The 26,477-nt window shown below is 40.7% G+C and overlaps 1 protein-coding gene across 2 annotated transcripts in view; it reads left to right on the plus strand.

Moving 5' to 3' along the window:
• The first annotated feature begins 4,379 nt into the window (after positions 1–4,379).
• The window catches only part of LOC105274058 (protein bric-a-brac 1), a 208,786-nt gene continuing 186,688 nt past the window's right edge, over positions 4,380–26,477 (plus strand). For both annotated transcript variants that reach the window (XM_011316870.1, XM_011316872.1), the window contains exons 1-2: positions 4,380–4,441; positions 16,087–16,228. The gene's annotated coding sequence lies outside the window, so the exon portion shown is untranslated. The remainder of the gene's footprint in view (positions 4,442–16,086; positions 16,229–26,477) is intronic.

Raw genomic sequence — 26,477 nt, forward strand, 5'->3', positions numbered from 1 at the left:
GATGACACCAATTCCAGTATCCGCGATAGATTCCGAGATTTTCATTGAAAACAAAACGTAAACTTGAATTTCGAAAAATTTCTGTTTTCAAGGTTCTGTTATTTTGAATGTAGAAGTGAAAAAATTCGAGATAAAAACTAGAATTGATGGAATTCATTGAGTGAATGGTTTTCAAGGTTTTCCGATTGTTTGGGATCGGAATTGATGATCGGAATTCATCGAAAAATATTTATTTAGTGTTTATTCAGTATTTATATGGTAACCTTGGGTTCTTTTTTTATCGGTAAAAAAAGGAAAAAATTGTGTGGCCGAGCAGCATCCCTTGTGAGCTGTCATATGCGGCTTTGTGGGCACGTGCGGAATAAAAAAAGGTCGAAAGTAAGTGAACGAAGGTGCGAGCGAGCAGGTTGCACAGTAGGCGACAGGTGCTCGTGTAGCTGCACCAAAAGCCACTTCTGTCGTTCATTCTTTTTCCAATGAAAGTGCCGAACCAGCAGTTTCGGTGTGATATCCGAATGATTCCGGGACTAAAATTTCAGGGGTTCACCGTGAAAATCCCGTAATTGAACTTTCAATTCCATAATTTCCCCTAATATCAGTTACTCCGAGTTAAAACTGTTTTATTTAACCCAAAGTCCCAATTTTTATTGATGGTACTAGGAAATTACGGGAATTGAAGATTTGAATTTAATTATGGATTTTTCATTGATTTCCGTGGAATAATTCGAGTGGAATTGAAAATTTAATGAATTGAGAATTCGATTCAGTTGATTTTTCAGAATTCTCGTGGGATAATTGAATGGATAAATGATAAATGGAATTGATAAATGAATACCAAGTGTTTTCATTTTAATTGTATTTTCATTTGAATGGGGAAATAATGGAATATATTATTTGAATTTTGGTGGTTTTTCCTGAGGATTTTGGAGTAGAATTTTTCCCACTTTCTGAACGTCCTCGAGAATCTCTCGGGTGTAGGAAGAATCGAATACAATGAGCCAAGCTCAGCCTCGAAGTAGCTGATCAACAGACCATGAAGATGCAATAATTTGTGCGCACTCTCCTTCGAGGAAACGAAGCATGAGCTAAAGCCAGAAGAATGGGAAAACGCGTTTATACCAGCCAGAGAACACTCACGCCACCGTTCATTTTTCACGTTGCATTGCCGGTTCTTTAGTCCAGCTGATTATTTTTTATCGGTTTTGGTCATCAGTCATCAACCTCGAGATGCGTGAAAACTGTTATTTTTTATAATACGGCGAGCGAAAGAAAATTGCAATCACACGATTTCAACGACGAATTATCAACCGCGAGACAATCACCGATTTATCTCGATGATTATCAATTTACGGTCAAAACGCTAAGGAACTTTTTTGTAGCTCATTGAATTCTGCCGGGAAAAGGTCTTTTGGTATTTTCTTCTAAAATCAATAGTTTCGAAGTTTTATCTCAATATTTAAATCTGAAACCCCAAAAATTTCGTCGGATTCGACTTCACGTGAATTCCAGAAAATCTCGTCGTTAAAAAATTGAATATTAATTGTCGTTGGTTTAATTATTCCGTGGAATAATAACAAATCAAGGGAATTCCTTGAATTTTCCACCTCATGGCTTCCATGAGAATTACTATCACTTGTGCAATGAAGTAATTTAATTCTGCAAGTACTGAATGCACTGAGAAAAATAATGACAAATTGACTTGGGACAATTAATTTGCCAGAATAATGAAGTTATTCTCATCGCATGGCAACAGTCCCATCTCACGTTAAAAATGAATCCAACACGAATCGAACAAATCTTCTGCGCAGTTTGCAGCAAATGACTCCACACATGTAGACTATTCTTTAAAAAAATCCGACACTCGAGCGACTCTCGTTTACCGCTTACAGTAGCTCGATTCGATCCTCTATATATATACCAAACATGAAATGAATAAACTTGTAATATGCACGTATCGGGGTGTGAGATTCAAGTTCCGCCATCAGTCGAGGGGGGAAAAAGAAAGAAATTTGAAGCCGTTAGCCACCGAAGCCGAGAGGAATATCGAAAGTGATTCCCAGATTGAATTACAATGTACGAGACAATCTCCAATAAAAAAAAATCACCAGAATCAATAGATAAGTTTTCATTTTAAAATAAAAAATTGTGATCCCGACGGGAATAACGCGCGTAACGACTCGCTATTTACCGGAATTGCATGTGATTCGAGGATAATAATGAGTGGCTAACGGTCTGACCACTCGAGAAGAGAATTTGCTAAAGTGAAATCCAACTCAGCAGATGGATTTTTTTTTTAAATTCTTTTTCCTTCTATTCAATTGTATTTTTCTTTTGATTCATCTCGCGAATCGAGAAGTTGTCACGGGCATGACATTCTTTTGATGAGTCTTCCTCAAACTGAAGGATGAGATTACGCTTACCTCACACGATTTAGCGAGGTTACAGTCATCGGGTATTTTGTTGCGAGGAAAAAAAAAATGAATGATAAGGACTGAAATAATCTTCACTTCCGGAGGGATATGTTTTAAAATGTCATCCGAGTCGTACCACTCGCGCGTGCGCACTAATACAATTGCAGTATGATGTCAAGTACTCGTTGGCTTCCGGTGGTCAGTGAAAACTTTTTGTCAATTTTTTGAAAATTTCATTGAGATTCACAAGACAAAAAAAAAACAACTGATGCACAGGCAATCGCTGGAACAATTCCTGAAGCCCTCGCCTTATTTTTCAGCTCGAACTCTTGTCTTGTATTATTTATTTAATTATTTATTTATTTATCGTCGGTTTATGTGGGAGAGAATTCGGATTTGCGCTCCCTGAATTAATCCACTTGGAGTTGATTAAGTTGAGGGGGCAGTTATTATTATTATTTATTATTGTTTATAAATAATTTTTCATCGGTGTATGTTGACCCAAGTGATGAGTACTTAACTCCCATGTTGTGTTGCACACAATCGTCTTGTTATGCGTGGAGCGTCATTTCCTTCTTCTCGTTGGATCTGAGAGGAGAGGAGAGAGAATAGGTGGATAATCGAGGCAGGAAGAGGCCAGAAGTCACAGAGAAAAGGTTCAGGGCAGGAAGTGGCTTTAGAGAGTGGTCAAACGACACGTGTTCATCGAGCCATTGCCCTACCTGAAGGAGACAAACTCCAAGAGTCCAACTGGATCCACTGGTAGTCAGGGGTTAATCCAGAAGGCACGTGTCCCCTCAAAAAAAAATCTATATCTCCCATAATCGATATCCTCAAATAAGATTACCTCTCGATTCAAGTAATTACGAGTAATTTCTAATCTGATTAATCTGGATAAATTCCTCCCGCCAATAATTAATCATTATTTTATTTTTTGGAATACATTTTTTTTTCTGGTGTAGTCACTGGGAGATTTAATAAATCATCAATGGTTATTTTCTCATGGCATTAAACTGCAATCCGACAAAATAATTCGGATCATTGACACCTCGAGTTTTTTGAGTTGCGGAATGTCTTACTGACGCGTCTGAATACCAATGGAAAAGCCGATCAAGTACTGGAGGACAGCTTCGCAATGATTTTTGTGCTGACAATGGATATCCTCATTCGATACCATCCCACTTGATTCAATCGCACGCAGCCATTTGTATTTTTTCGTTTTTTTTTCATTCCTCGTTAATTTTTTTTCACCTGACGCGCTCTGATGGGAATTTAAAAAAAAAATATGGGAGCGAGAGTAACGACACTTGCTGATTATTTTACTTGGCAGGGGTCATGCGTTGGGGATTTATGGGATATCCAGTGCTGGGATTTGTACTGGTGAACCCAGTGTCAAATTCTCGAGCGTGAGAGTCTCGAAATTCTGACTCGTTCGCTCGTTTAATTAGAGTTTAGCGGAAACCATCTCTGCAGGGAAGAAGTTATCTAGAGACTTTATCTCTTTTTTTGGCAGGAATTAACGGGGGAGATGTAATTGCCACGTCGATATGATAATTTACTCCATAAAATTTTTATCAGAAAAATGTATCATTCGACTCTAAAGCGATAGATCCACGAAATTGAAATAACCACACGATTTCTCCCCAAATATCTCGAGATCGAACAAAAATACCGATATTTTCATACCCACCTTTTTTGTAGCGCTCACCTTTCCCTGCAGAAAATGTATACCCCAAAATATTGCTATCTCCCTTCAATCGCGAGATATTCGCTAAAAATCGGCGTATAAAAAGGTGAGCTCATCCCACATAGTTCATCGACGCAGTTCATCTCACCAAAATAATCTGATTCGTTTTAAAATATTGTAAATCAATTCTGAAATTGAGGGGAGGACTAGAATTCCAATTAATTAACAAGTGTATATTAAAAAACAATAAAAAATTGAATTTTGTTTCAGAATGTGAAAGAGAGACTCGAAAGTTCCCCTCTGATGATTCCACCCTGCGTGCCGTTCTCCGTCTCGAATTGTGGTGAGTTAGACTTACGTAAAAATTCGTTGGAATTATCGAAACTCCCCCTCACCGCCCACAAAACAATCAATTCCCCCCTACTCACCCTCCCCCATCTATTTCAATTCCCATGTTCTCTAGTGAATCGTTAGGTAAAAGTTATTATCAAGATAACCATGCTCTGAATTTCAAACTCTGATTCACTGGTTCAGGCTGTCTAATAAAAAAGAAAAGAGAGAGAAAAAAATGGCATGGTCTTCTATCTCTGGCCGACTGGTCGTGCAGTTTCTCCCGCGTTAATTAGCAAAAGTTTGCCGTGCAATAAACGCGTCTAAGTTTTACGTAACTCCTTTCGCAGACTGGACAGCAAGTTGTTGAATATAAGGTGAATTAACTAACTCTGGCCAATGCAAGAAGTTTCTGCACGTCTGAGTGCTGTATGAAAGTTGAGGGAATGATAATCGACGGGTTTGAGGCATTCAGAGTCCGTATACCTCTCGTCAGACTCAATTTTTACTCTATTTTGCGTTAGAGGTAGGATCTTCCGGATTGCTATGAATGCACTCGTGAACAATCATGGTACATGAGCATCGGACTTTCAATTGAAAATTTATGCCTTCTGTTACTTTTTCTTTTAGCGTGAATATTCAAATCTTTCGGTTTGTTCTCGCGTTCTGAGAAAAAATCTAGAGTTTTGTACTGACAATAATAAGTAAGGGCAATAATTTTTTGTCCTTCTGATAAATAATGATTGATTATGAACGATTATTGGAATGATTGAAGAAGTGATTTATTTATAGATTCTCAGGGTCGTCGTTAATTATTTTTTAATTAGGTTTCTTTTCTCTGTGAATGAGCATGAGTCTCTGAATTATTTGATTTATTTAATTGAATTCATCTTAATTCAAGGACGAATTACTGTTGCGCAGGAAATAGAGAAATGGTGAATTGATTTTCTTCTCGTAGCGGCAGATAAGACGATCTATATATTTTTTTTTGGCTCCGGTTGTTGAGAGATTAGTTTTGGATTACTCATTGCCTTTATCTCATAATTCTCGGGGATTTCCAATCCACTCTTGTCACGATGTTTTGCCAGATCAATTCTCATTCCGGGTTCAATGCCTGTAACGTTCATCGATCCCCTCAGTCTCGTTAAGATGCAGTAGACATTCTGACATTTTCCGGGATGATCGAACGCTTATTCTTCGAGAATAAAATTACTTTCCTGTATTAAAAAACTCAGTAACAAAACCGAGATAAATTGAAATTGTCATTCCCCCCCAATTACCATCAATTATCTCGAAGAGGATGGATTTAAGACGAAAACGGTAGAGGACTTTTTTGTAGCCAATGAAAATTCCGAGAAAAAAGATCTTTTTACATTTTTTGGAAAAATCAATGGTTTTTGAGAATCATTGATTTTTAGCAACTGGCGAACCGAGATGAATGGAATTGGTCGTTTTTTTTCGATTAATTGAATTATCTCGAAGAGGATGGATTTAAGAGGGAAGTGGTAGAGGACTTTTTTGTAGCTAATTAAAGTTCTGGCGAAAAAGGTTTCTTCACATTTTTTCGTAAAATCAATAGTTTCTGAGATTAATCGATATTTAGTAATATTTCGAAATTTCACTCATCAGATTTTATAACTCAGCTACTGATCTCATGACTCGTCTCTCAGTATTTCGTATTTAGATCGTCGATAATAAAAAATTGAACCTCTGGCATATTCCAAGATATCTGTTATTTTTCGTTGAGTCAATAATGACTTTGAGATATGAATTGGTCCACTCCACACGTGTATACATTTCTCGAGGCCCATCAATACCAAAAAACCAGATGAAGAATTATATTTATCTATCAGAATGATAAGAGCTGACACAAATTCGTCATTCGATACATTAGAATTCTGGGAAAACTGAAATATTTTTTGGAAGAGAATAGGTCTAGATAGCACTGGTGTTTTGAAGCTGTATCAACAAAGAGGCGAGTTCAAAAATGAATCCTATGGTCTCCCGTGGCCAAAATGTTTTGTATTCGACTGACAAATTCAGGTTGATAATGATCAGATAGACAGACTAATGTTGCGTAACGGTGTCCACGAATTCTACGGAGAGAAATGTATGTTGATGTACTGTTTCGAAATTTCTTTGTCACTCTGGGTTCATGAGGATGAGGTGGAGCAGGAACTGGGGCCATTAAACGAGTCTTGCTTCACGATTTTTAGAGCTAGTTTTGGAAGTAAACGCGTTATCGTGGATTTTCGAATTCCTCTGGTGGAGATTATTTCAAGGAGCTAGCGAATTCCGCGTCGGAGGGAAAAACGCTTTCATTTTTCGGGAACTTATCCTGGATATTTGGGGATTTGTTTTCTATTTTTTGGAATTTCTCGGAATTTTTGAGAGCAAATGGAAATCTCTAATAATTTTGAAAAACTGGGAAAGCGAGAAATCATTCACTTTAATTTTCATTACCGAATTATAAATAATAACAAATTTTTCTGCGTTATATTAATCATTCCACTATTTGCCAATAAATTTATTTTATTTATTGATAATTCTGTGGATGTTGCAATATTTCCTGAATTAAAAATCATAATTATATTTCCAAAAATCCTAGAAATTACGCTATTTACGAATTTCAGAGTTCAAATCCGGAGTTGAAATTTCCCAATTAAAACTCATCAATAATTACCTCCCCCTTGAATTGTAGAATTATCAAATTCGAGACTAGCCCTGAAAAATAAAAACTTTCTCTACCCGAGATCGCGTCACCCCGTAGCTGGCTGTCATCCATCTATTACATCACCATCGAAAATTCCATTTACCCAGGAAATAAGAATAATAAAAAATTGATAAGTGCATCGGAATCTGCCGAGAGCCCAGAAGGCCACCTCGAGATAAGAGGTGTAACATGACAGTGATTAGCCCGAGGGACATGTGAGCTATCGAGAGTTGGTACATATAAGAATAATGATGAAAAAAAAAAAACGCGTGCCAAAGGAGTCACTTCCTCTGTTTATAAATCAACACGACCCTTTATTTTGCCTTCTGTTGGTCTGATGGTCACTCGATCGTCTCGTGATAAAATCACAACTGGTTTTTATACCAACTCGTGTTGCTCCACGACATAAAACGTTAATCTGCATCCGTGATGCTGATAAGAAATAATGGCTGTTACGGGCTGTCGGTATTTCTCGTTTCTCGGTTTGTCTTTTCGGTATTCTTGGATGTCTGATTGTTATCTTGTTTCATCTTAACCGAGTGCTACAGTTTGTTTTGGCTTTATGGGATGTTCAAGGCAGGTTTTTCTCTCCCTTTTTTTTTTCTTATTCTCGCGGCACGCGTCTGCACGTCTCAGTTTTTTATGGCATTCCTATTTTATGACTTGTGGCAATATTTGTTTCGTCAAATTTCAAATGATGAATACAATATATTGAGTATTTCTAGTTGAATTTTGCATTTTGTGAGAATTGTCTTGAATTGATTCTGGAGTACAGGGAATTCTTTTGAAATATTCAAAAATTCACGGATTCAGGGAAATTTTTGAAGCCACAGCTATTGAGAATCACGATGATTGACTTCTCTCCACTTTCATGAATCACACGGGTTCGTGATTATACGTGGGGCACAAAAAGGGGAAGAATAAAAGGTGCGTGACTCACGTCCTGACCACCAGAGAATACGTGTTCCCGTGGCACTTTATCTTCGTCATCGGCCTTTCTGTTTTCGTTATCACGAGTATCGGGAAAAAAGCTAAATAGAATGACAACGTGCATCATCCTAGTCGATCAAAACCCATCAAATCAGTGATCACCAGTTAAATTACGTCATTTGTTTTCATCACGAATCCGTGAAAACAGCGAGATTAGTCATTATCACTGGAGTTTCTCACGTACGGAATGTACTCTACTCTATTTTTCTTTCTTCTCAACGATTACATCATTTCCCGTTTGTGAAATCAAACATCCCGGGATTTATCGATCACCTCGGGCATCACTATCTCGATAAAATTCATGTGTAAATAATGAACAAGTTGGATTTACTCACTGGTGATGCTCACCGATGGTGTCCACTGGCTCTTGATGATCATCTGTACTTGGGCCTGTCGATGATTTATTTAATGATAATGAAATTATCTGTACTTGATCTCGGTTTGAAATCACCTGGGAGACATCTCAGAGTTGAGTGAGTTGAATCGGGCAAAGGGTTTATTTTTAGGCTGGAACTGAGATTGAGATTTGGTTCCACCCTTGCGCAATGTTCCAGTTTATCGACCAATGGGAGATTCCGGCTCTCGCAATGTGGCGTCTCAGAATCTGGGGCAGAGCCCAGAGGGTTGCCCAAAGGCCAAACCCCCCAGTCTCCCTCTTTTTCACCCTCGATTTTTTACTGTTGAATTATTAAAGTCCGTTGGATACTCGGTACTAATCCTCTCGGGATTCAGACGTTTTCAACGTTTACAACAGGAAAATCATGTTCTTTGCATTTTCCGTTGGTTATCAGGGACTCATTTGCGGGTGATAATGCAGAAAAAAAGAGGACGAGCGGGAAACGATGGAGGGGTGATGGATTTATCGTCGGGGCGACAAGGAGAACTTTATATATTGCCGTGAGACCTCGATTGGAGAAACAAAATCGTTAAATATTATTTACAATATAAAAATTTTAAATTATTGTACGACTGTTTATGTGAAAATCGAGGCAAGGAAATTTTTCCGGAAAATTTTGGCTGCAGTTGAGAATTCGCTGTTTTGAGAATGACTCTAGTAATTGTTTCGATAATTTGAATAATTTATCATTCAATTTCTGAAGAGGTACATTATTTCCATATATTGACAGAAAAATGAACAATTGGACTACTCTTTGCACTCATTAGTACGTCACCGATAAGAGAACCTTCAAAAGTTGAACTCTTGTTATTCATATTTTACCGAAGCTAGTAATTGCTGTAGATACGCGATGTACTAAAATAGTACTAACCCAGGGGGCATAAACAAGTGATTATCGAAGTTATGAAAAAATCGAGTGGAGTATCGGGTATAATGGATAATGAGAAAGGCTGGACCATTCGAGAGGGAGGGATTGAGCATTGGTGATTGGTTGTTGGTGGGAAGCCAATGGGAAGAAACCATCGTAACGCTTGCGCAGCCTCCCAGGGTCAGACCCACTCGATCACTGAAGCAATCATCTAAAATTACTTAACCGATCTCCTGTGATTTCAACCCTCAAATTTCGATAAAAAAAAACAATTTCAATTGTTTCATAAAAATTATCTTCCCAGAATTCTTCCCGAAGGAAAACCTTAAATATCTGGACTGCAACAGGAAATAATGAAAAGTTCAATGAGATCTACCGATTAATTACCGATTTGTCATCGATGCATTACCGATTTATTACCGATTTATTGCCGATTTATTACCGATTTGTTACCGAAAAATGGTAGATACCAGGGAATGAAAAGGGAATTAAGAGTTAGATGAGTTCGATATCTAATTGACGATAACAGATTGATATTTTATGGTGCATTGTGTGAGGGGGGTGAGAAGGGGAAAGGGGCTCTCATGGATCAAAAGGTCATATACCTGCAGGATCACCTGCGCACGCGTTTGATTCAATGAAACGTTGCTCTGCCATGGGTGGAAGGACAGTAAGTGGAAAACCTGATTCACCACATTGTCCTCAGGTACTGAATATCCTATGGGGTGTATACAAGAGAGGGTAATGGACCTAGGTGACCAGGGGTCGGTGGCAGGTACATAACCCTTTACCTGGGCTCATTTAAATGCCCTTATTTCCAATGCGGGATATGCGGGCTCGTGGATGGATGCGTATGTTACGATTATTCCATGGGATATCGTCCTCAGGGATTGTCCACTGACCATTCTGAAGGAGAGGTGGTAGGTGGGGGTTCTGAGACCGTTGGAAAGAATTTAAGGGATGTGATCTATTATTTGGGGAAAGGTGTTTGATTTTCTTTGTTTGACCTGACAGTTATTAATTGCTATCTTTTTTTTATTGGAGGAGCGAGTCCTCAAGGAGAGTTATTTTTTTAAGTTCCTCAGGGGAGAGATAAGTAGACATTGTTTTTTGATTTTTTTTAATTAGAATAATTGTTGGGGAGGGATTTTGGGGAATTTTTAAGAGTGCGAGTGCGAGTTCATTCGAATTTTTAGGGTTTTCAATATCGATTTATTCGATAACTATGGGGTTTAGAGGGAAGTGTGTAAAGACTTTTTTTCTTGGAAATCTAATGAACTAGAAAAACGTCCCTTTGTGTTTCTTGCTGAAATCAATAGTTTTTGGGATAAATTAGCGATTACCAAAAATGATTGAGTGGAGTTAAGGGGGAGTGAGTAAAACGGAATGTCTTCAATCGTTAATAACATGGGATCGCTATAGTGAAATTGAACGTTTTTTTTTTATTCTGAAGTTCTGTTTTTGAGTTTTGAAATAAAAAAAAATGCATTCGATTTCACTCTGCGGTTTCGGAGTTATCGACCATTGAAGTCGTTTCATTTTCCCACTCTCTCTTATTGTTGTAACAATGTTTTTCAATTTTCAATTAAAATTGAGGGTAAAAAATTTATCGAGTCAATTGTTGGCACGAGGACTTATTGTAACGATATTCACATGTTGCCAGGCAACTTTGCAAATGTAATCAAGGTCTTCATTGAGAAACGGTTTTAACGGAAAATCGAGGTAGGAGAAAAAAAAATGTAGACCAGTTTGTGGATAAATTGAAATCAGAACAGTAATTCCATTGGCCGAGGCCAGTGGCGAAGGGCAGGGCCGAAGGTTCGTTCAGGCGTTATTTTGCGAGCGTGGGTTATCCTCCAAGGGAAACCAACTATTTTGCTCTGGTTACATTCAAATGGTCAACAATTGGAGTGGGGACAACAGGCCGTTGCTCTATTTAACAAAAAAAAAACGGTTTGCACTCCTCCAGGTCTAACCGTTGAGGAATGTTCTTGAAAATCAACTTCCAGGTGTCAAATGAAAAAAAAAATCACCAACAATCAAATTCCAGACGTTACTCCACCATTTTCTGCAGCTAAATTGCATTTTTCGTTGTAGCCCATCCCCGAGAGGCCTCTGGGATTTTTTAATTAAAGGAATTAACAAATAAAACGGATACCTGAGATCATCCTCGGGGGAATAATCGGATTTCGTTGAAGGCACATCGTCCAGGTGGTGAATAGAAATGCAAGGATGATCCGTGTGAATCATCAGGAGTTATTCCATTTACGATGAGATGATCTCGAGAATTTTTCCCATGGTACCCGTAAATGGTGATCCCCTGGACAAAATGGCTATCATCGGTACCCAATAAAGGTCACCTGTGACCAACGGATACTCTGATTTAAATAGAGGTGGCATTGTCCTGTGATGATGGGCAGCGGACAGCGTCCAGGTAATTCACCTCGTGGGCCCAAATGGTCACTGATGACCAGAGCCTTATAAAAGACCCTTTAAGAGGTACGTGAAATAAAAAAATTGGACTCCAGGTAGCCACGACCATGGGAAATATCTTGTGGAAATGAGCCAGTGACCATCTCCTTGTGAATTTCAATATATCCTTCCGGGGATTTTTGCCAGTGCGGTGGACACTTTGCGGTGGGTCCACTCGGGTTCGTTGGGGTGCCTCATTCTCGGAGCCATGGGAAAGTAGAGCATGTCATCGAATATTTGCATCATAAAACGATTATTTATGGTCAGAAATTATTTATGCCATCGATTATGGCACGTATTGAAAGGAATCGCCCAGAAATATTTTCTTGGAAAATTTTTTGGTGATTTTCCAGAAGACAATCTAGAGTGGGGTCTGAATTAAAGGTCAGATTAACTCGAATTGATTGATATTGAAAATCGAATGAATCGTGGAATGATTTGGAGAAATTTGAGAAGCGAAAACACTGAAAGTATGAGGAATATACGCTAGTAGCGCAGTAAAGATGAGTTGAAGTCCAGTGAACAACGAATGACAATCAGAAATTCATCGTCACACCGTATCGATTCTCATTACACGACCCCAGAGGTCAATTTGTTGTCTCATGGAGACGATTCTTTTGCCACTTCTTGCGTATTGGATATAGCTGAATGATTATGAGCTCCTTGAAACGTTTTTAAAAATAAAACCAACAGTTGTCACGAACTATCCGGTCGGCTCTCGGAATGGCCGTTAAAGTAACTGATACATTTCGATTAGCATCTATTGACGGGATAAAGCCTTGGAATCCCCAGTGCAACCTTCCATCTGCATAACCGATGCTTCATTACCTTAAAATCCAGATTAGAAGTCGAATTAAATCTCGAATTCATCCCTGGAAATTAACGAAATTATCTCGGACCCCTAATCTATTCCAGCTCGATCGTATCATCAAAAGGAGTCGATTTTTAAATCCACTGTTTATCGATAATCGAACAAAGGAAAGATGAAAATCTCCGAAGAAATAGATTAAAAATAGACTGCACCCGTCAGACTAAAAAAATAAAAAAATATGTTGACGTGAGAACAGAAGTTCGAGATTAAAAACCGATTTTCTTGATTTCGGAAAATTTATTGTGGACCGGAGAGAAATGGCTGTTCTTCAATCCAGAAATTTCTCTCGTCGTAGGTTTTTTTTTTTTTTTGGATAATTAAGGAACTTTTTCTCGACGAGGCCAGCCTCAGGTGACCTCGGAGATCAATGAATGATCAAACAGAGTTTAAAAATCCATATTCATGCCCCACGGATTCATGAGGGCTTTATTTCTGCCCCCAGAGGTGGGACGGCGGGGAGCGCCGATTGGCGTCACGAAAAAAAAAAAATAAGTCCCGTCGAAGTCATGATAATATTGTAACACGGTCTCCTTCATTTGCGTGGATATAACGATGATGTTGCGACTGCTATGCGCCAGCGTAAGGGTCAGAGATCATTGCAAACAATTCCCATGTGTGGGAAAGGCCGATTCCAACTCCTCTTGTCGCTAAGTACGATATCACCGCTCTTTGGCATCACAATGTCATTATTCCATCGTGAAAATCTATAATTATTGAATTGCCAATGAAAAATCGGCAATAAATCGGTAATAAATCGGCAATAAATCGGCAATAAATCGGCAAAAAATCGGCAAAACTGGTGCCAAATCCGAGATATAAATTTTCCAACCACTGACACTGTGGGACACTAAGCCGATAATTATTCGGGCTTTAAAAAAAATCGTAAAACACGTGTCGAATAGATGTTTTATGATTTTGTTGAATTATCATCTGACGTACGTGGAAGAATTTATTTTCCATCGTCTCTTGTTCCTCCGGGAGTTGAAAATCGGCAAGAGGTGATAAACAATTTGTTGCATGATAATGTGTTATTTCATGACATATATCTTTTTTTGAATTGTCACTCTTTTACGTGGAACAAGGGCGTAATCGCAGCAGCCGGCAGGTGTTCATGCCCCAGGCGTGGGAGACAATGCGCCCGACAATTGCCCGGTGTTTTCTTCACTGGCTCATGATTGGATGAGGGGTGGCGGGGTGGGCCCACATACACAAATATATGCATATGTCAAAAGTGGGATGTACGAATCGTGAGTGAGTTTAACGATAATGCTGGAGCGATCTATCGTCATGGCAACTGTATGAGGAAACATACCGACCGTACAGACTCATTTGTCCCCAAAAGCTATATTTAAAAACAGATAACTATGGAATATTCATTCGCTGGGTCGTACATTTTTTATGCACCGCCCCTAATTTGTGTGAATGACGAAATAGGGGGAAAATTATGAGCGTTTTCCACGGTACGTCAGGAGCTTTTCCTCCGAATTTGTCGGTGGAAATTGTCATTTGTGATGATAAAAATTGATGAGCAACGGAAAATAACGGACTAGTCGATTCAAGGGGAAAACGTTGGGAAAATTCAAGTTCGCCTGGGAATTCAGCGAGGAATTTTCCATGTCGGGCGAAGATTGTCGAAAATTCTAATTTCCAAGAATTTCCATTACGATGAATAATGATTTTTAAATTCACCAAAAATTATGGGACTTCTTAACTTGCATTGATTTCCAGTCTGAAAGGTGTCTCTTCCATCAAAAATTGTCTCCACATGAAATGAAATAATTCCAGTTTAATTACTCCCGTTGGAGAAATTTCTCATGTGCTCACCCTGAATTTGGAGAAGAGCGTACCTCATGGAAATTGTAATGACGCGTTGGTAAACCCACTTTACCTCGGTGCCACCACTACTGTTACCTTGGATACGCCTAGCCCAGCCGCGGTTGCCATCGCGATTCCGTGGCACAACACGAAAATTCACTTTGACCATTTGTTTGGCGCCCGTCGATGGCCCCGTGAGAATCAATTTTACACGAAACTCGTTGCTTTTTTCTCTCTCCTTTTTTTTTCGGCATACACACGAGCTCGTTACCCATACACACATGCTCAAATCGTGTCACTTCTCCATGAGCGGATCGATTCTTTTTTTTTTCGCACCCCCTTCACCCCCTCCTCTCCCTCCTCCCCCTCCTCCCTACCTTTTTTCACCTAATCTCTTTCTCTCCTCTTTCTCTTTTGTCATGTCACTTCCGGCCATTTTGCCCGTCACTTTGTGAGATTAGTTTGTCAGAACAAAATGTTGGGTCCCCCCCCTCTCCTCCCCCTCCGCCCCTCCCACCCATTTTGTCAGTACTTTTTTTTCTCAAATGGGGAGGAAAAAGCAGGCTAGGAGCGTATGTTTTGCACACAAGGTGCGGACATGAGAAAAGAAAAATTGAGGGAGAGGGAAGGAGATAAGGTAGTCGTGAAGACGGTTACGTGATCAGCGATTGTTATGTAAATATGGCAGCTAGCTTACGCGTAGGGACGCAAAACAGTGTCCTCGCAGCGATGACTGTCAATTTCCATTTCATCTTAATGCGAATCCCACGATTCGGTGCAGAAAATGCCTTGGCATCGTACAGGAGCTAGAGGTATCTCTCATTATCAAGAGAAAAAAAAAATATATGGCCGATCTATTATTACGCCATTTTCGCACACTCCGGGATATTTCAATGAGACTTCCATTATTCGATGAAAGAAGAAATGCTGGTATTAATATTCATTTTTCTCGTTACTCCGTCTATCTGGGAAATTTTTTTTCACGTGCATATGGAAAATCTAGACTGCATTTAGCATCGCAGATGAGCCGATCCTCTTCATTACCCAGTACTTCAATTATCAATTTTTCCACAGTAATTGCCTCAATTCGCCAACGACTATTTTTTTTTCCTTTCTCTGCTGATCATGTTCAACCTCATATGAGCATGATGGATGCAACTCCAGTTTACCTCAAACTTTCACTTATGCGACTTGCGCATTTTTCCATAGCCGTCCGCGGAACTAATTACTACCGGATGCTCAAGTAAAGATCACCTCTTTGTCTGCGGCAGTTTCGAATTCTTGTTGCACTCCGGCGAGAGCAAACTGAGGGAGGTGGGGAGTTGGGTAAAATACCGAAGACAATGTGACAGTTTGTCCGACCTGTCACCTGAAAAATCATTCAATTTTTCTGGTCTCATTTTGAGGATTCATTTTTTTTTTGTCTCAACCGGTGAGCGAGCATTTACCATGCAAATCGCGTCGCTGAAAAGATTCTAATTACTTCAGTTTTCCTCTTCCCTCTCGCTCATCAGTCTTTCTCTTTGTTTCAGTGCCGTGCACCTCTGCCGTGACAATCGTTCCGCCGATGAGCGGGAGCGGACGCTGATATGGGCCAATGTTGTATTCACGTCTGACAGAATCGTATGTGCCGCTTCGCGGGGGAAAAAACGACAAGAGCCATGCGAGAATAAGGTAGGAATAAATAAAAAAATTAAAAAAAGTCACTCTGGGTGATAACGATAGCCGCACTATCGGTCTCTTCCTCCGTGTTCCCCTCGGTCTTCGTCACCGGTTCGAGTAACATAGTTTGCGCCCGCGTCTCCACCCCCTCGTTCAACCCATTTTCCGTTGCCTGGTTAGATTGCATAATTTATCCAGCCGGCCTTTCTCATATTTATTACCTCTCGATTCCTTGGTTGTGAGCGCATCGTTGAAACAAGTGGAAAAATTTTCCCAAGTATGAGTTGAAATGAGTATAATCGCACGGCTGCCGCAACGCGTGCACCAATCTCGGCACTGGATTTTGTTGTTTTTTGTTCGGTAGCCGTATGGAGAAGAAAGAATCTCAGAATTTTCTTGGGAAATCGGTGTGATGTTAGAGCAGCAAAAAAAGAAGGAAAATATCCTTATTCGTTGGCTTCTGTCATTCCACTTGACTCCCACAGGTTCAAACCTTACGCAACAGATATATCGCGGGTGGAGTCAGTCCAAAAAAATCTCGAAAAGTCGATTAAACATCCGAAATCATCCACAATCCCCTGTTTCCCACCATTTCAACAGCTCCACCTTCCCCGAGAAGTCGATCGATTACCTAAAGTCTATTCCGTGGGAAAGATTCCCACGAATTTATAGGCAAACGCCAAATACGAAAATTTCTTCGTAATAGAGACAAAGTGATGTGAGTTTAATGGAGATACTGAAGAATAGGGAAAATAATTTGTTCTGTTCTCATCCGTGCGAGATCGTTGACCGTTACCGTGAGGGAGAGATAGCGATTAAAGCCTTCTCATTTCGTACAGGAGAAAGGTAACGTAACGTAACGTAACGTAAATGTGGGTGCGGTTGGCGCGTGCGCCTGCTAAGGCCAGGGTAGGGCAGGGGCGACAGCTGTTTCAGTCCTCGGGCTAGCATCCACCACTGCACCTGCCCTGGCTCGAAGTTTACCCGTTTTGCTGTTTCACCGTCTGTCCTCGGTCGCTGGCTTTTGAGAAACTTCCTCAGTTAAAAGAGTCAAGAGATATCTGACATAGGGGTAACGTCAATTCTTCACCCGTCAATTGTCAGGCTTCAGAGCATCGGAATGACTCGTATGATGCATCAGAGGTCTCTTGCCATGTCCCTCTACCCCTCGGAGGGATTTCCAATTCGATAATTTCAATAGTATCCCTGCAATTGCAAAATTAAAACGTGAGATGAGCGCGCGCGTGCGCCGAATCAAATTGCGCGGAGAAGCTGCGCGGCGTTATGACACACACGCGTTGAATTTCAAAATGAGGCAATAACGGGATTTAAAGGCCAATTCGTGTTTCTCCTTGGGGATTCTTTTGTTCTTTACTACACGATCTGTCAATCTAGTGGGCGAGACACTCAGTCGTGCTTTTAGAGAGTCGATAGAACAGGATGCACGTGACTCTTTTGCCAAGTCCCTCTCATCTAGGTAATTCTGTTTAGTACTTTGATTTCTCTTGTGTTGCCCTCTCGAAGTTGTTCTTTTATTCTCCCCCTCGAAAGTCAAGAGTCAATAAAAGAGATGAATGATTCATTTTCGGTGTATCATCGTTTCATTGTTGTTGTGGGATCAATTGAGGGGATAAAGAGATGAGATGTGGCTAAACGAGTGCACACGCCCACGCCTGTAAAACTCATGACAGATGTTTCTGTGGCATTAGATAATTAATCTCACTGAGGAACAGAGGCTGTTGAAACTTGGAAATTATCACCCTCGGGGGATTTTTTACAATTCTCAACAGCGCAACCCCTTTTTACGGGTGGTACGTTGACCTTTTCGTTATCAGGACTGCAATCACATAATTGGAGATCTAGGGAATGGGATTACTAATATTAGCATAATTTTAATGAAGTCGAACTGCTTTGCAAGTCGGTGTTATTATTTTTTCCTCTGGCCTCTCCCTTTTGGGTATTTCCAAAAATTCAAATGCTAATCTCAAAATTCTGGACTGCCACTCCCAGAGCATTCGACTCACATTCGATTCGCATACGATAATTAAATCGTTCAATTTTATTGCTGGCACATTTTTTTTTAGTGAAACGTTGAGAGAAAAAAATCGATATCCTCCTCTCTGTTTGAACACTGGTGGTTCCCCCGGTTCTTTTTTATTTCCCTTCGTTTCCCGCGTCGTAGCACAGGCACCCCGACATTATCTCCTTTTTATTATATAGGTACCTGGTGGCACGCGCCGTATACGATGCGTCGATCGGTAACAGCTGCATCTCTCGTTCTCTCCATCCAGTTTTGCTGCTCTCTGGACGATCGTTACATCTGTGTGTGACTGTGTGCATCTTTTCCTTTTTTTATATATATATTTTTCTTGGGGTGCGCCGCCTCTGGCGAGTCTTAAGAAAAGACGAGGTAAAAAGAAAATAACTGAAATGAGGAATAAAAATGTGGAAACACCTTGCCACAGACGCGTGCCACGCCGTAGGGCTATTCGAGATATAAATGGTTGGGTATCGAGATCTGTTCCGAGTGTCTGGTCGTTGATCCCGTCTGGTGGATTACCATGGCAATTGCGTGGGTGTTGGGCTTGCGCTAATTAATCGATTACCCGGGGCTTATGCCAGCTATGAAGACCATCATCTGGCACATATTTTCAATCCATTCTACGACTGGAAAAAACAAATAGAGCTAGCCGATTTTTGCAGATCGACTCCTGAGGAAATTCGGTTGAAGATTTGGTAGGAGAGGAATTGGTATTGAATTCGGTTGTGATCGATCCCTTCAATGATTCTGATGATCTGATGAGTCGGAAGCATCGATCATCCTAATCTTCCTCGATCTCTCTTAATGAAGCGTCTGATGCATTTTCATCTTGGACACCTGCTTATGCGAGGCAGCTCCAACGGTTTTAGGAAGTCACCTTTGGTATCGCCTCTTTGTCCAGAGTGTAGCCATTTCCCTGTTCAGGTGTTGAAGGGCAATTATCAGGGTGTCTAGTACATCTAGAAACGAATTCTATCCTTGAATTTCAGTGGACGACCTCGACCCATTAATCGATCCATTCTCATTCCACATATTTTTATTGTGCCTTTGTGGCCAGCTCGATGGTGTCCTTGGACCGATCGTTGGATATATCTCTCGATGGAAAAAAAAAATGGGCTGTTACTATCGGAGAAACAGGTGCTGGGGCGATCCTCCGAGGCGTCTGCGAGGAAGACCTCTCCGTTATTTTCAGAAAGGCGCGCACCAGTGTCTTTATCCTCCCTCTTATTTTTGATCTCTCGTTGGTAACATCTTGCCAGTGTGGAATACCTGTTTCCAGTGGGGCCTCTTGTGTGGAATTTTTTTTTTTTTTCTGCTTCTTTTTCCTCGTGGAGTAGTCCCGAGCACGCGCCACATTCAACTTCTTTCCACCCTGTGGACACCTGCTGCCGATTCAAATGGGCCTTCATTCCTCGGCACGAGCTACAGTCCGCGGGATATCGGTTGTCAAGCGGGTTCGGCCTGCATGCCACCGAATTCTGTTGACAGTTTTATTGATTGACATTGAAATTCTCCATTTTCCGCGAAATCAAAACAACAAATCGGTGGAAATCCGGAAAATTATCGGTTTAATCCCCAGAATTTTCTCATTTCCATTAATTAAAAATTACAAACCTCAAAAAATAATTCGAATAAACAATTGATAAAAAACGGAAACATTTAGCTATCAGGAAATTTTCTTTTTTCTGAAGATAAAAAATCGGGAATTCCTCTGAATTTATTCTGAAGTGTCAGGATTGTTCTCTTCTAGTTATTATTTTTCCAATGACGCGGGTTTTCGAGGGTCCTTCGATTTTTTAAGGTCAGCATAAAGAAAATAGTGGTCATATGCCCAAAGACAGCTGAGTCCGGAGTCATCTGCTCCGCTGGCGTGACGTGATAAGCATCCCCTCTTTAGCATCCCCCATACAAGCCCTAATGGAAATTTATTATCAGACAAGAAAGTACAGCTGACAGAAAGTGAAAGAGCCGCGCCTCGACAATTACTCTCAAATGAATCAAGATAATTCTAACTCTGAGAATCCCACAACAACCCCTCAAAAAACTCCAGTGAAAACTCCAGGCGATCTCCGATGTAATCCATCCGTTTAATTAAATTTTCATAATTGAATTACATCATCTCTTTGCTCAGGAGAAATAAAATGCGTCAGTATCATTTCCACGGAGTGGAATCGAACCACCAGTTTACACGGAAACGAGATCCGAGGGGGTATTGTGTCTCCCACCCCGGAAAGGGTAGGAGATGCTGTTCATACGTATTGGATAGGAAATTGCATCAATATCGAGGGGTGGAAAAAAAATGATATATCCGGTCGTAACGTGTTTAACAACGGGGGCGGTTCGGCTAAATGCCATGCGTTTAAATGTCATGACAGCATCCCACTAATATATTAACTGTCGTGTCAATGGGAACTATCAGCAACCCCAATTCCTCACTCTGACAATCATCATCCCTCCCAGGGGATCATTCGTGACAATGCTCTGACCTTTTTCGGATTATTTCAGACCCCTCGTGTGGTACACCTTCGGTCGTTACTACTTTCTCTATCTCCCAATTTCACTCGAGATTAAATATTCCTCCGGTCAATCGAGATATAATATTTACTAATCAGTCAGTTCTATTTACTGACCAGCACTAGTAATCTTGGGGGAGTGTTTACACTGTGATTTACTGAAGAAATTTTTTTTCGCGGGTCGCGGGGCGGGAAAAGTTTCGCGAATTCAAAAAATTGGGGTGTATTTAGGATTTTTGTCTTTATTTCTCGCGTTTTCTTGGGGGCTTGGGGTTTTATTGGTGGTTATGAGGGATGGGATGGGCAATCGATCGTTGGGGGAAGGAGATATTCGGTTTTGAAATAAAATTTATTTTTTTTTTTATAAACTTATGGGCCTGATCTAGGATTTTGGGGGAAAAGTTTTTTTTTTCATTTTCATATTTTCCCTTCCTTTGACGGTTTTATTATTTTTGGGACGAATATATGAATAATCAGCGGTTTCTTGATGAACAACAGATCAGGCCCCGGGGCTATGATGAATTATTAATTAAATTTATTAATAATTTATCAGGCGAAATATTCGAAATCCGCAATTTCTTGACAGAAAAAATCAATTTAAAAAAATTCACTTTCCTCACACAACAATCCTACTGATTTCAATCAGTTCTGATTAAACTTTCGAATTCCAATATTTCCCCGTCCCTATATATTTAATTATCACCACCAAACCACAGAAGTCTACCGAGAAAAAAAAATGGCGTTTGCCCAGAAAACTGACTTGTTCCGTTTTTTCTCAGTGTGCTCAGTAATTGAGTGTTAATAATACAACGAGAAAAAAATATCCCGTACAATCGCAAAGAACAAGTGTCAACCGGAGGATGTGCATTGGACACCGTATATCCTGTTATCCTAATGCAGTATTGCATTCGGTTGAAAAAAAAAAAATCATAACAATCGTGCGCGCTTACACGAAGTGACAATATCTCGTCTCCCAGGGTGACAGATCGCATTACCATTTTACGATTGTCACATGTTTTATTTATTCTCTTAACACAACGCCCGATGCATCACCACACCCGATACTTTCCTCAATTTTCCATTTATTATTTCCTCGAGTTGATCGATTATGCAGAAAGAAATTATCAAAGTTTTTATTTGACTCATGGACTTCTGGTGGAGATCGGAATCACATTGCAATGAGCTTCTTCGAGCCAATGGTATGCAACTGCCCATTGCATTGTAGCTAAAAGCATTAACGATGAGTCAGACTGTCATACGTGGAATGCCGCTAATGAGTTGTCTTTTTCTCTTTTCCCTCGTGACGTTATTTTTTTTTTCATTAACGCATTATCCGCGTGCAGACGAGCAGGAGCATTTCAAAAAAAAAATCATCGCTTCCTGGAGCCGATATTGCAAACAGTAAACATGACCTGATTTCATTTCCCACATACAAGAATTTTCATAATTTTTATTTTCATTCTCCCACCTATCAGAGATTGACGGGTTATTATCCTGAGAAATTATTTTATTATCAAAACGTGATAAATAATTCAGTTGCAAAAGGGTCAACCGATAGCTCAAATTTTATTCTCTTGTAATTTTTTGTAATTTCGATTTTGGAGGAGAATATTGACAGATCTTTGTTGGTAATTTAATGAGTTGTAAAGAAAGTTTCCATGTTTTAATTCCTCTGCATCGATATTAATTCGCAATTAATCTCTAATATTTTCCGGAAATTATTGAAAATGTGGGAGATAGATCAGGCGCATGTTGATGATTGACGGAGTAGAGGCGAAACGCGATACCAGGACCCGTTACTGTTGCAATATTCGCGTGCAAGATCGTGGGAACTGGTCTAGTGCATCTTTTTCTCCGAGCCCAGATGGTTTTAGCGGAATTAGTATTTATATTGTGGGAGAACAATACGTAGCACTGTGTGGTTGTAATAATACACCGTGGTTGTTGCTCTCCACGAAAGATTGAGATACTCACCAATAGGAAAATCTGGAATGAGTTGTCGAGCCTCTTCCGTCTAATGAGACTATAAGACTATCTCATTTCGTCATTCTGATCAGTCGGCAGATATGAGGGTAATTGAGAATTCTTTAGTGGAGAGAGACTCGGGATGCATCTAAAAAAGATCAGGAATCAGGTTGGATTGAATCGTGTCGGGAATGGATTTATTTCATCGAATCGATCGTACAGATGAAGTTTGAGTCGAAGAGCTGTAGTTGGAAATCAATAGGACCAAGAATGATGACTCGTTCCAGATAATAAGGCCTAATAAACCCAGCTTAAGAAGAATTATCGACCAATGGGAGAGTCAGGATGTGCACCCCCATGAAGCACTATAGAACCCTCAGGCTTCCTCTGTCAGCAATAATGGCGGCGTCTCGTCTCGACCCCACCGACTGCATCCCCCAGTGGTGATTTAACAGTTGGGTTGTATATTTCTCGGAAGACACCTTTCTAGAGACGCTAAAGAAGAGCCAGAAGGATAGATAAAGTGTGGAGGGAGGGTTGCCGGGTGGGTATCGAGGGTGTGCAGAGAGACAGGGGGTTGGTAAGCTCTGGTGAAGAGTGAGTGGGGTATGATGAGGTTGTGATGGTGTGAGGAAGAGGGAACGAGGTCTCCAAGTATTGATCCGGCTGGACGGTTGATTTTATTCCAACAAGAGGAGGAGGACCATCCAGGCTGTGTTGGACACGCTGGGTGGGAGATACACACCAACATGGAGCCAATACAATTCCCCAAGACAAACGCGCGCACACGAAAAATTATATTCTCTCTCTCTGTTTCACGGGTTGTCTGCTGTTGGGCAACTGGAAGTTGGCATGATGTCCTCCCCCGGTTGTCTCTCCACCTCTCGGCATTGTGAAACCCCAGGGGAGGTTGTGTGGGTGCTTTACGTTGCCAGGCAACCCGGACCCGACTTCCAGCCACACCAACCGCACCCCTTCATTGGCCAATTTAACTTATTCATGTAATGATCTCGCCATTGCCCCAGGAGAGAGGGGAAGGGCAAACGGCAATGCGAATACATCTGATCCAGGTGTGATTATTCTCTTGATTCGTGGATCGAAGGTTCTCGCAAGGGCTTGATTGTGATTAAATCGAGGACTTGAATTTTCCAACGATTTGACTATTTAATGTCATTCATTGGTATTAAACAAATCGATCAATTAATGTAATTGACGATTTGAATTATTCAATCGCCATCTGACCTATCTCCTAGACCTTGGCTTGGTTTTCTCTCTATCAGATATTTATGAGACAATACTGTACATCGGTGCTCTCTTGCTGTGACTTACATCAGAGATACGCTGAAGCCAGTCGCGATTGTCACGAATACCAGTGTCATGAGTACTCTAAATCCAGGGAAAGAGAGAAAAAAGAAATAAGGATGAAGTGAAGCCATGTTCCAGAAGTTGCTGGTGAATTACGTCAGAAGCGATTTGCGCCTGAACAATCCGATAGGGGAGTATTCATGGTCAATAATGGCGGATTATTGGAGCAGGAAAAACGTTGAAAACATGTTTTCTTCTTTTTTCCCCAGTGGAGATGCCGGTAATGACTGGTCATACCGTTGATTTTTGTCTCTCCCTCTCTGAACCCCTTGCCCTGGCTTTTGTTGTTTCTTTTTTTTTTCCACGAATCGTGTGATCTGATGCCAGGGTTAGAAGTGCTGTTGGAGGTGGGTGGTAACGTTAAAGTCAGATCTCCAAGGTTTCATAGGTGTGTTGGGTGCAAACGGTTGCCTGGTTACCAAAAGCCCAGGGAGTCCAACGGGTCAATACCTGACTCGAGCGTTTTGCCTCTGCATGAACGGTAAAACGTCACCGGGACTCGCTCTATTCACCATCTCCCTCGTGCATTTGTCTTTTTTAGTTTCATTTGTTGAGAATAAAAAAAAGAGAGAGGAGGGTTGGAGGAGGGCTGGGCTTATCCACCCCCTGTTCTACCTCGCATTAGCTCACTCAGTCGTCCGAAGTGCCGCCAGTCTCTCCACTGTCCAGCCACCCGGGGCTCTAGTCGCTTCCTGGAACTCTGGAGAACCCCTCGTCGAACTGAATAAAAAAAAACCTCTACCAGCCTTTGCCCTAGAATTTCTCCACTGCCGAGGGTAATTTTCTTGGTTCGACCTCGTCATGATCATTTTATTATTAATTGATTGCGTTGAATCCTGAAAAGCTCGAGGTCATTTTGAAAATCGAAGATTCCATTCAATTTAATGTTGTCTTCAAATATCTCCGGCTCTAGATAAATACTCCATTATCGTCTTGGTGATTCAACATGAGGATCGAATGAGGATTGGAATATGCGACGACTTCAAATCTAATGACGCGCCATAATTAAAATCCAAATGAGGATCAGAATGCCCTAAGTAACTCTCACCTCGTAAGATCTCTGTGAGATCTTGAAGAGTGAAAATATTTCCTCAGCTCTTCAGAAAATGGTCGAGACTCACGCCAATCCCTTAACGATCTTCTGTCGCCAGTCCTAATATTAATCCCTAATGGTCATGAATGACTCGGAGACAAGTGCACATTGAGGACTGCAATTCACGGATGATCTTGAACAAATTAACAACTCCAACACTGGCAACGAAAGTTTTAACCTCCCTGGTAATTTTTAAAAGAGAAGAGGGGAACTTGCGCATCCAAGATCGTTGAACTCGAAATGGTGCTGACAGGACATGGCCCCCTCCCACCACCACCTCTCGTGCCCTCACAAGTTTTTCTCTCTCTGCAGTTGTACATAGAAGAGGGTCTCCCACCAATTCACCACTCATTCTCCATCATTCTTTCTCAATTTTGTTGTGCACAATTCGCTGTCTTTTTTCAATGCTCGGTATCTTCCACCTCTACTTTTTGCACGTGTGTTGGACACGACCTCGTCGACGCCAGCCGACGATACCCGGCGTCACCTTGTCGGCTTCCACGGCATTACTATCCTCCAACCACCGAGATGATTTGCCAGGGTGATACCAGACTCCCCTTCATCTACGTTCCCTCTTGGAGTCGTTTTCTGACGAGTGGTTTATCTCCGTGGAAGACCGTGATTGGCAACTGAGGTGTTGGTTTACTTGGATGGGAGATAAAGGATGGGGGAAAATTGTGGATAACAGCGAGCACTGGCTAGAGATAATTGTTGAGTTAACCATGGAATTGGTTTCCGCAATTTTCTGCATTTATCATTATTTTGGATTGCGTATGAAAAAAGGTGTTTTCAATCGAGGCGGAGGGAATAATTGGGAATTGATTGTCAAGTCTCATTATCTTGATCCAAACGAATTTTCAAATTAATTATTGAAAGACTTCCAAAATCAAGTTGCATCATCCAGAAAAATTGAATTAAATCAATTGTCTGGAGAAATGAATGAATCATCCACTTCTATGCGTTCAAAAATTGGAATCAAGTTCCAAATCAATTCGGAGAATCAATTACTGGAAATGAAATTCATGTTGAATCGATTGTATAATCATCGATTCATGTCCTGCTCTGTTTGGAGTCCATTTCTGAGATTGATTCAAGTCCATTCATCAACTTGATCCGACCAAAGTTAATGGTGCACCTTTTTCCGTGAATTTCGGTAGATAGGACTCGTAATAAATACCAACGACAACTGAAACTCGCGATGTAGATAATTCTCTGGTTCTTGACGTAATCACTTTGGTGGATATTTGACAAGGCCGGGAGGTTTCGTTTTTCAGGAAGAAAAAC

The sequence above is a fragment of the Fopius arisanus genome, unplaced genomic scaffold, assembly GCF_000806365.1.
Source record: "Fopius arisanus strain USDA-PBARC FA_bdor unplaced genomic scaffold, ASM80636v1 scaffold00009, whole genome shotgun sequence".
NCBI lineage: Eukaryota > Metazoa > Arthropoda > Insecta > Hymenoptera > Braconidae > Fopius > Fopius arisanus.